Raw genomic sequence first — 9665 nt, forward strand, 5'->3', positions numbered from 1 at the left:
CTGGCCCTCTCTCTCTCTCTCTCTCCCCCTCTCTTTCTCTGGCTCTCTCGCTCTCTCTGGCTCTCGCTCTCTCTGGCTCTCGCTCTCTCTGGCTCTCGCTCTCTCTGGCTCTCTCTCTCTCTGGCTCTCTCTCTCTCTGGCTCTCTCTCTCTCTCTGGCTCTCTCTCTCTCTGGCTCTCTCTCTCTCTCTGGCTCTCTCTGGCTCTGGCTCTCTCTCTCTCTCTCTGGCTCTGACTCTCTCTCTAGCTCTGACTCACTCTCTCTCTGGCTCTCTCTCTCTCTGGCTCTGGCTCTGGCTCTGGCTCTCTCTCTGGCTCTGGCTCTCTCTCTGGCTCTCTCTTTCTCTCTGGCTCTCTCTTTCTCTCTGGCTCTCTCTCTCTCTGGCTCTCTCTCTCTCTCTCTGGCTCTGGCTCTGGCTCTCTCTCTCTCTCTCTCTCTGGCTCTGACTCTCTCTCTCTCTGGCTCTGGCTCACGCTCTCTCTCTGGCTCTCGCTCTCTCTCTGGCTCTCATATTTCATTTGATTTAAAAATGTCTGAGATTTTTACTTAATCTAAGTTATATTGCATGGTGCTAATATGAATATTATACATGACTTTTTTCTTTTCTTTCTCTCTTTCTCCCTTTCTTTCTTTCTCTTTCTTTCCTTCTCTCTCTCTTTTTCTTTCTCTTTCTACATGAATATTATACTTGACTGTTTACATTCACTTGTAGATTTTTATTTTTAGTTAATTAGTCCTAAACTTTTGATTAATAGATTTTTATTATTAGTCATAGAAAAACTATAGTGTTATATGTATACTCGGAAAATTTTACTTGTTTTAGTTTTAAGTAACAATAACTGCTTGTAACGTCAGACTGATCTTAGCATGACATGAATCACAGGCTGCTTGATCACAAAATCTATTGTGTTCACATATTGCATATATAGATTTTTATAGATTTTTAAATTTTTACTTTTATATTCTGTTATAGATATAGTCTATATATTTCGAGCTATTACATATATTTTGTTGTATTACTCATTCTTAATTAAATAAATATAATATTTTAATTCTCTTTTTGTACCCTATTTATTTGTAATTTGCACATACATATATAGGATGTCCATTTCTTTCTCAGATATGTCTTCTTTCTTTCTCTCCCTTTCTATTTCAGATATGAATTAAAAAATTATTATACCCTAATTTACCCTAAACGTTTTAATGTAGGTAATTAAAAGATTATAAAAAAGTTTTTAGAAATGTTAATTATTTACGTTCTAAGGTTGTATATAAAAGTTCTCAAAAAACCTTTTCTAAACGTAATTATAAACGTGCTGAAAACAATGAAATGTCGTTTTTAGGATGTTTTAAAAACATGAAAATGTTTGCTGGGTAGTAGCCAGAACGCACTTCTCAGCCTACTATGCAAGGCCCGATTTGCCTAATAAGCCAAGTTTTCATGAATTAATGTTTTTTCGACTACCTAACCTAACCTAACTTTTTCGGCTACCTGACCTAACCTAACCTATAGAGATAGGTTAGGTTAGGTTAGGTACGGTTGGTTAGGTTCGGTCATATATCTACGTTAATTTTACCTCCAATAAAAAAAATTGACCTCATGCATATTGAAATGGGTAGCTTTATCATTTCATAAGAAAAAAAATTGAGAAAATATATTAATTCATGAAAACTTGGCTTATTAGGCAAATCAGGCCTTGCATAGTAGGCTGAGAAGTGCGTTCTGGCTACTAGGTACGACATATATATATATATATATATATATATATATATATATATATATATATATATATATATATATATATATATATATATATATATATATATATATTAGTATATTTTGGTAGCAGTCTTTCCTGTAGACATATATTATTAAATATGACCGAAAAAGTAAGATTAATAATTCTAACACGAATTTTCTCAATCTTTCGTACATTACGCTTCACTGTTGGAGGTAAATCAAAAATCACTTCTCCAAAATTCATTTTTATTTCTAGTCTGACGCGACACGGGCGCGTTTCATAAAACTTATTACATTTTCAAAGACTTCACAAATACACAACTGATTAGAACGTATCTCTGATTTTATATCTACATTTGAGTGAGGTGGGAAGGGTGATGTGGCATAAACACAAGACAGAACAGGAGGGGATATTAATAGGGTATTAAAAGTATCAACACAAGACAGAACAGAAACAATGGGTATTGAATAGAAGTGTTTGTAGAAAGCCTATTGGTCCATATTTCTTGATGCTTCTATATTGGAGCGGAGTCTTGAGGTGGGTAGAATATAGTTGTGCAATAATTGGCTGTTGATTGCTGGTGTTGACTTCTTGATGTGTAGTGCCTCGCAAACGTCAAGCCGCCTGCTATCGCTGTATCTATCGATGATTTCTGTGTTGTTTACTAGGATTTCTCTGGCGATGGTTTGGTTATGGGAAGAGATTATATGTTCCTTAATGGAGCCCTGTTGCTTATGCATCGTTAAACGCCTAGAAAGAGATGTTGTTGTCTTGCCTATATACTGGGTTTTTTGGAGCTTACAGTCCCCAAGTGGGCATTTGAAGGCATAGACGACATTAGTCTCTTTTAAAGCGTTCTGTTTTGTGTCTGGAGAGTTTCTCATGAGTAGGCTGGCCGTTTTTCTGGTTTTATAGTAAATCTTGGTTTTTGATTTACCTCCAACAGTGAAGCGTAATGTACGAAAGATTGAGAAAATTCGTGTTAGAATTATTAATCTTACTTTTTCGGTCATATTTAATAATATATATATATATATATATATATATATATATATATATATATATATATATATATATATATATATATATATATATATATATATATATATATATATATATATATATATATATATATATATATATATATATATATATATATATATATATATATATATATATATATATATATATATATATGGACTTTTATTTACAGCAAGGTTGTCATTCAGGATTCTTTCCTCTCTAGCATCAGTAAAGAAATATAACGAAAAATATGTTAAATGTCGTAACATATTGAAAGGAATTTACCATAATTACCTTTACTATAACTTTAATAACAATCCCCGTGAATGGTGGTTGTTTTTGCACTCACAAAATTGATAAATTTTGCTCAACACTCACAACAAGTTCTGTTTTGCAACACTCGCAACACCTCCTTCTTGTGTTCTAAGACTTATAACTTCTTATTTCAGTGTTGCAAGACTCTCAACACCTTATTCCTGTGTTGAAACACCCAAAACATGCCGTTCCTGAGCGTTGCAACACTAACAACATGTCTGTGTGCATTCGTTTTAAATCTGTGTATTTTGGATATGAATATGACAAGTTTTAACTTCAGTCAGGTTTTCATTCACGATTCTTTAATTTCTTGAGTCAATAAAGTTATGTAATCAAAAACATTTTAACTGTCGTAAGATATTGACAGCCACAGGATAATTACCTTCACGAATACTATAATATTACCATAATTACTTTAACTATTACTATAATATTACCATAATTACCTGAACTATTACTATAATATTACCATAATTACCTGAACTATTACTATAATATTACCATAATTTCCTGAACTATTACTATAATATTACCATAATTACCTGAACTATTACTATAATATTACCATAATTACCTGAACTATTACTATAATATTACCATAATTACCTGAACTATTACTATAATATTACCATAATTACCTGAACTATTACTATAATATTACCATAATTACCTGAACTATTACTATAATATTACCATAATTACCTGAACTATTACTATAATATTACCATAATTACCTGAACTATTACTATAATATTACCATAATTACCTGAACTATTACTATAATATTACCATAATTACCTGAACTATTACTATAATAACCTGAACTATTACTATTATATTACCATAATTACCTGAACTATTACTATAATATTACCATAATTACCTGAACTATTACTATAATATTACCATAATTACCTGAACTATTACTATAATATTACCAAAATTACTTTATTACTAAAATTTTACAAAAATTACCTAATTATTACTATAATATTAACATGATTGTCTTTATTAGTACTATAATTTTGCCATAATTGCTTTAACAAATACTATAATATACTATAATTTATTGAAAATGCGAAATTTGTATATCATTAAATCCCTATTCACTGAAGTCGTCATTATAAAAAAATAGCTTCAAGACATGTTAATATAAGCTTCGGTCAAACATTTGAAACCTAAGATAAAATTTGTTTTATCTGATTTGTGAATCAAAAATACTTGATATTCACTTTTTTCTCTGCCTCGCGTTCATTACTTAAACAAGATAAAATGGACAAATCAGCTTTAGGCCTCATAACACTTAAGTGTTAAGCAAGATGAATCACTGTTTATTAAGGTGTTGAAGCTGTTAATGTTTGCCCATAAACAACCTATGCTAACAAATTATTTATTTATTCAATAAATACTAAGCAGAATAACTCTCAAATGTTTCCGAATAAAATGGAGAAAGTAACTTGGTTCAGTTCGCTTTGTCTAATTTTATTGAGATCTATGATGTCTATAATATATGTTTTTGTTCAATCCTCGCAGGTCCAAGTGATTGGGCACCGTTTTTACTCTCCATACTTTCGCTTCATGCAGGATCGGCGTTCGATGCCCGATGGTGCAAGTGGTTGGGCACCGTTCCTTCACTCCGTCCTCACATCCCAGCCCATCCTAATGTCCCTTCCAAGTGTTATATATTCATACTGGCCTGGCGCTTTCACCTCATCCTTTCCTTACCTGGTTGATGGGGTTCTGGGAGTTCTTCTACTCCCCAAGGGTTCTTATTTATTTCAAGTCTGGCCCGAGGCCAGACTTGAAATAAATAAATAAATAAATAAATAAATGTTTATTTAGGTAAGGTACATACATAAAGAGATTTTACAAAGTTTGTTGGATTAATAGATAGAGCTAGTACATACAATGCCTAAAGCCACTATTACGTAAAGCGTTTCGGGCAGGAAAAATATTAATGACTAAAGCTTAATACTAATGAGTATAAAGATTAAAATGTGTTAAGAACAAATAAAAATAGAGGTAAAAGAGGAGGGAACATGGCTGAAAAAGCAGCACAAATACAATTACAAATTATTACAGACAATTACATTCAAACAGCGTTGTTTTGAAGAAAAAAACAAAAAAACATACATGGGTTGACAACAGAGGGGTAAGGTAGGTTACAGGGAATTTATTAGGTAGTGCTTCGTTTTTATCTTAAACTGGTTGAGAGAGGTACTGTCTTTAACATGGTTGGGAAGATCATTCCACATTCTGGGTCCCTTGATTTGAAGAGCATTTCTAGTTTGATTAAGTCGTACTCTAGGAATATCAAAACTGTATTTATTTCTGGTGTGGTGCTCATGGGTTCTGTTACAACCTTCAATGAAGCTTTTGAGGTCAGGATTGGCATTACAGCTTAGCGTTTTACATATGTATAATACACATGAGAGAATGTGCAGTGACTTAATATCTAACATATTCAGAGATTTGAGTAGGGGTACCGAGTGATGTCTGGGGCTAGAGTTGGATATTGTCCTAATAGCAGCTTTGTGTTGAGTAATTAGAGGACGTAAATGATTTTGGGTAGTAGAACCCCAAGCACAAATACCATAGTTGAGATATGGATAGATGAGGGAGTAATAGAGAGTCACCAGGGCAGGGCGGGGTACATAATATCTGATCTTAGAAAGAATGCCAACAGTTTTTGAAACTTTTTTTGATATATTTAGAATGTGTCCCTGGAAATTCAGCATGTGGTCGATGAGAACGCCAAGGAATTTGCCATCTAATTTGTTACAAATTTGGGTATTGTTTATTTTGAGATTTATTTGATTGGAGGATTTATTGCCAAACAGAATATAGAACGTTTTGTCAATATTAAGGGTGAGTTTGTTGGCAGTTAGCCAAAGATGGACTTTCTCTAGCTCAGTATTTACTGTGGCATTTAGAGCAAAGGGGTCAGGACTGGAGTAAATGAAGGTTGTGTCGTCAGCAAATAGAATTGGCTTGAGGTGTTGGGAGGCATTTGGAAGGTCATTAATGTAGATGAGAAAGAGGAGAGGGCCAAGTATGCTGCCCTGAGGAACACCGATGTTGATGGGTAGGGTGGGCGAAATTGAATTATTCACAGAAACATACTGCAGGAGCCTGTCAGTAAGATAAGATTTGAGGTATTGCAGGGAGTGTCCTCTGACTCCATAATGATGTAATTTAAGAAGAAGGTTTTGGTGGTCGACAGTGTCAAAAGCCTTACGCAGGTCCACAAATAACCCGACAGGGAACTCATTTTTATCAAGAACTGCATGAATCAAGTTAATCATACAAATAAGTGCATCGTTTGTGCTTTTTTGGGTCTGAAGCCATATTGACAAGAGCTAAATATATTGTGTTTGGCTAGATAAGAGTAAAGCTGCTTGTAGATTAGTTTTTCAAATGTTATTGACAAGCTAGGCAGGATTGATATAGGTCTGTAGTTGTTGACATCTGTAGTTGTGAGATCACCACATTTGTGTACAGGGGTAACTCTCGCTTTTTTTTAGGATATCTGGAAAGGTTTGGAGTTCAAGTGACTTGTTGAAGAGCAATGCAAGTGCACGGGCTAACGTTCTGGAGGCTTTTTTTGTAAATTAAAGTTGTATATCCTCAAGGGCACTAGACTTGGTTTTAAGGAAAAGGATTATCTCATTGACGTCAGTGGAATTAATTGGCTTTAGGTACAGAGACTGTGGATACTTACCTGTGAGATAGTCCTTAACATCAGTACTGGAAGATGGAATATCATTTGCAAGGGATGACCCAATGGAAGAGAAGAACCTATTGAACTCAATAGCAGAATCTGAGGCTGAAAGCTGACCATCGTCATTGGACAGGAGTGTTGGTTTGTTATTTAAAATCTTCTTTGATCCCAATATTTGTGAAATTGTGTCCCAAGTTTTTTTTAATGTTGCTCTTTATTTGGGTAAATTTATCTTCATAGTATTTAGTTTTGGCTCGTCTAATTATCTTAGATAGCAATAACGAGTAATTCTTTGAGAATTCTTTGGAGACACTTCCTAACCTATACTTCTTCTCAAGGTCATGTTTTTTATTAATGGATTTAAGTATTCCCTTTGTAAGCAAGGGATTGTTAAGCCTTTTGGTTGTGACTTGTTTTGTAAGCATAGGACAGTGGGTGTTATAAAGGCTAAGAGTTTTTGAAGAAAAGATTGCACTGCTAGGTTGATGTCCCCTATGTTACCTAACTCGGACTCCCAGTTGACATTATCAGCAGCTGTTATAAAATTGTCTATAGCAGTTTCATTGTGCAGCCTAAAACTTAACTCCCTTGACTCTAGAGGTGGTTTGCTAATCTTAGTTAAGAGAAATGTGGGGTAATGGTCTGTAGTGCTATCGGTGATTATACCTGAAGTAAGCGGAGAGGTTATGTTTGTCCAGATGTGATTTAGAATCGTGGCAGTACTATCAGTGATTCTAGTAGGTCTAGTGATTAAGGGTATGAGGAAGCAGGAATTCATACAGTTGAGGAAGCTAACAGCAGTAGGGTGTTCAGGCTCGCAGAGGTCAATATTAAAGTCCCCTGCGATAATTAGATGGTTTTTGTTCAGTCTGTTATCGAGTATTAGATTTCTAAGGTTTGAGTTGAATTCAGACACATCAGTGTTAGGAATTCTATAGACTGCACCCGCAGACAGGACAGACTCGGCACCCTTGACTCTGAAGCTGGCAAAGATATACTCCCCACAGCAGTCTCTAGTTCTAATTACTTTTAAGCATGTTAGTTCTTGGTGGTAGTAAAGAGCAGTACCACCACCTCTCTGAATTTGACGGCAGTTGTGAATTGCCGAGTAGTTAGACATGTTAAAGAGTTGAGTAGTATCCTCTTTCAACCATGTTTCAGTAAGTATAATAAAAGAGAATTTGTTGTCAATAGTTTCAATCAAGGCACTAACATCATCGAAGTGTTTACCTAGGGATCTAACGTTCAAGTTGATTACAGAGATATTGTGATTATGTGTTAATACATTGTTTACATCATGTACTACAAAATATCTGCAATTTAGATCATTAAAGTGATGATTGTCATAGATAGTGGATAAGAGGTTTAGTTCTGGGTCTATACTTGTCTGCATAAAAAAGCTGGTTGCAGGAAAACAAGGCAAGAAAAGCAAATTACAAAGTAGAATTAAGCTATAAATGGGAGAAAAATTTATAAACAATACTATACAAAACAAACACAAAATGAACAACAAAAGAAAAAAATGAGGTAGCTTACAAGGTGCTTACTGGGGTACAATGGAGTAAGGGAGTATGGCGAGGCTAGGCAACCTAGGTAATAAATAAAATCAAAGAAAAAAGTTGAATAATAAACATAGGCAAATTTAAGCTAACGATTATTAACTATAAATAGTTCAGTTATGACTGTATAATTAATAAGACCTAAAGAAATAGTAATGCACTCAATTAATTAAGTCCAGTAAATGACTAGTGAAGAGTAAGTTAAAAATTATGTCAAAAAATGAAACAAGGAGACTTAGGATACCTAGCCCGCACTAGGTGACAAGGGGGTTAATTAAGTTGATTCATTGAGAGTGATAATAAGGTGAGACAAACCACATTGGGAGAGGAAAGTGTTGAGGTTCTCTTCATTAGCAATTGTAAACATTTTATCCTCTGCGGTCTTTCTCACCTTAATCAATCCATCTCTGACGAAGCACTGATGAATCGCATCTGGGTTTTGATGACGGATTTGACGCAGGCGGTAGAGGAGTTGCTGTCTGTTCCTAGTCAAGCAATCGTTGATGTATAATCCCTTCCGTTGGGATGCAGCTGTCCAGACTAGATGGGATTTCGTGAACTGGGAAGTCAGCTTCAGGCGAATTTTCCGCTGGTTTTGTCCTGATGGATTCTTTTTGCCTAGGTAAGGTAGGTTACCCCTGTAACCTACCTTACCCCTATAATGTCAACCCATGTCTGTTATTTTTAAACAATGCTGTTCGTCGACCAAATTGTATTTTTGTTTTTTTTCTGCCATATTTCCCCCTTTTTTATTTTTATATTTTCTCAACACATTTTTTACTTTAATCTCAATTAGTATTAAGTTTTAGTCATTAGTGTTTTTCCTGCCTGAAACGCTTTGCGTAATAGTGGCTTTAGGCATTGTATGTACTAGCTCTATATATAAATTCATCAATATTTGTATCACCCCTTGTATGTATGTATTTTACCTAAATAAATATTTGATTTGATTTGAGATTCGGTCAAAAATAGTTCTCACCTGATCAGCAACTTCTCCAGCTTAGAGTAGTCATTAGTGTGCTACAATATTAAGACACTATCAACACACGTGTCTTAAAAAGTATCATAATTGGTGTGGCATTTGTTTGTAATGTTCTTGTTATACGGCGTTCCTTTTTCTTGCAATTTGTATAACAGCCACTATATTATGTTCTTTTAAAGTGAGGCCTTCCAACATAATTACTCCCAAATCATTTATATTGCAGAATTATTGTTTTTCCCATTTGTTGTGTGACCTGACTGCATTTTATGTTTAGTTTGTGGTTTTACATTCTTATTTTTTTGCCCGACTTCAAGGGTGTTTGA

The sequence above is a fragment of the Procambarus clarkii genome, chromosome 8 (assembly GCF_040958095.1).
Source record: "Procambarus clarkii isolate CNS0578487 chromosome 8, FALCON_Pclarkii_2.0, whole genome shotgun sequence".
Taxonomy (NCBI): Eukaryota; Metazoa; Arthropoda; class Malacostraca; order Decapoda; family Cambaridae; genus Procambarus; species Procambarus clarkii.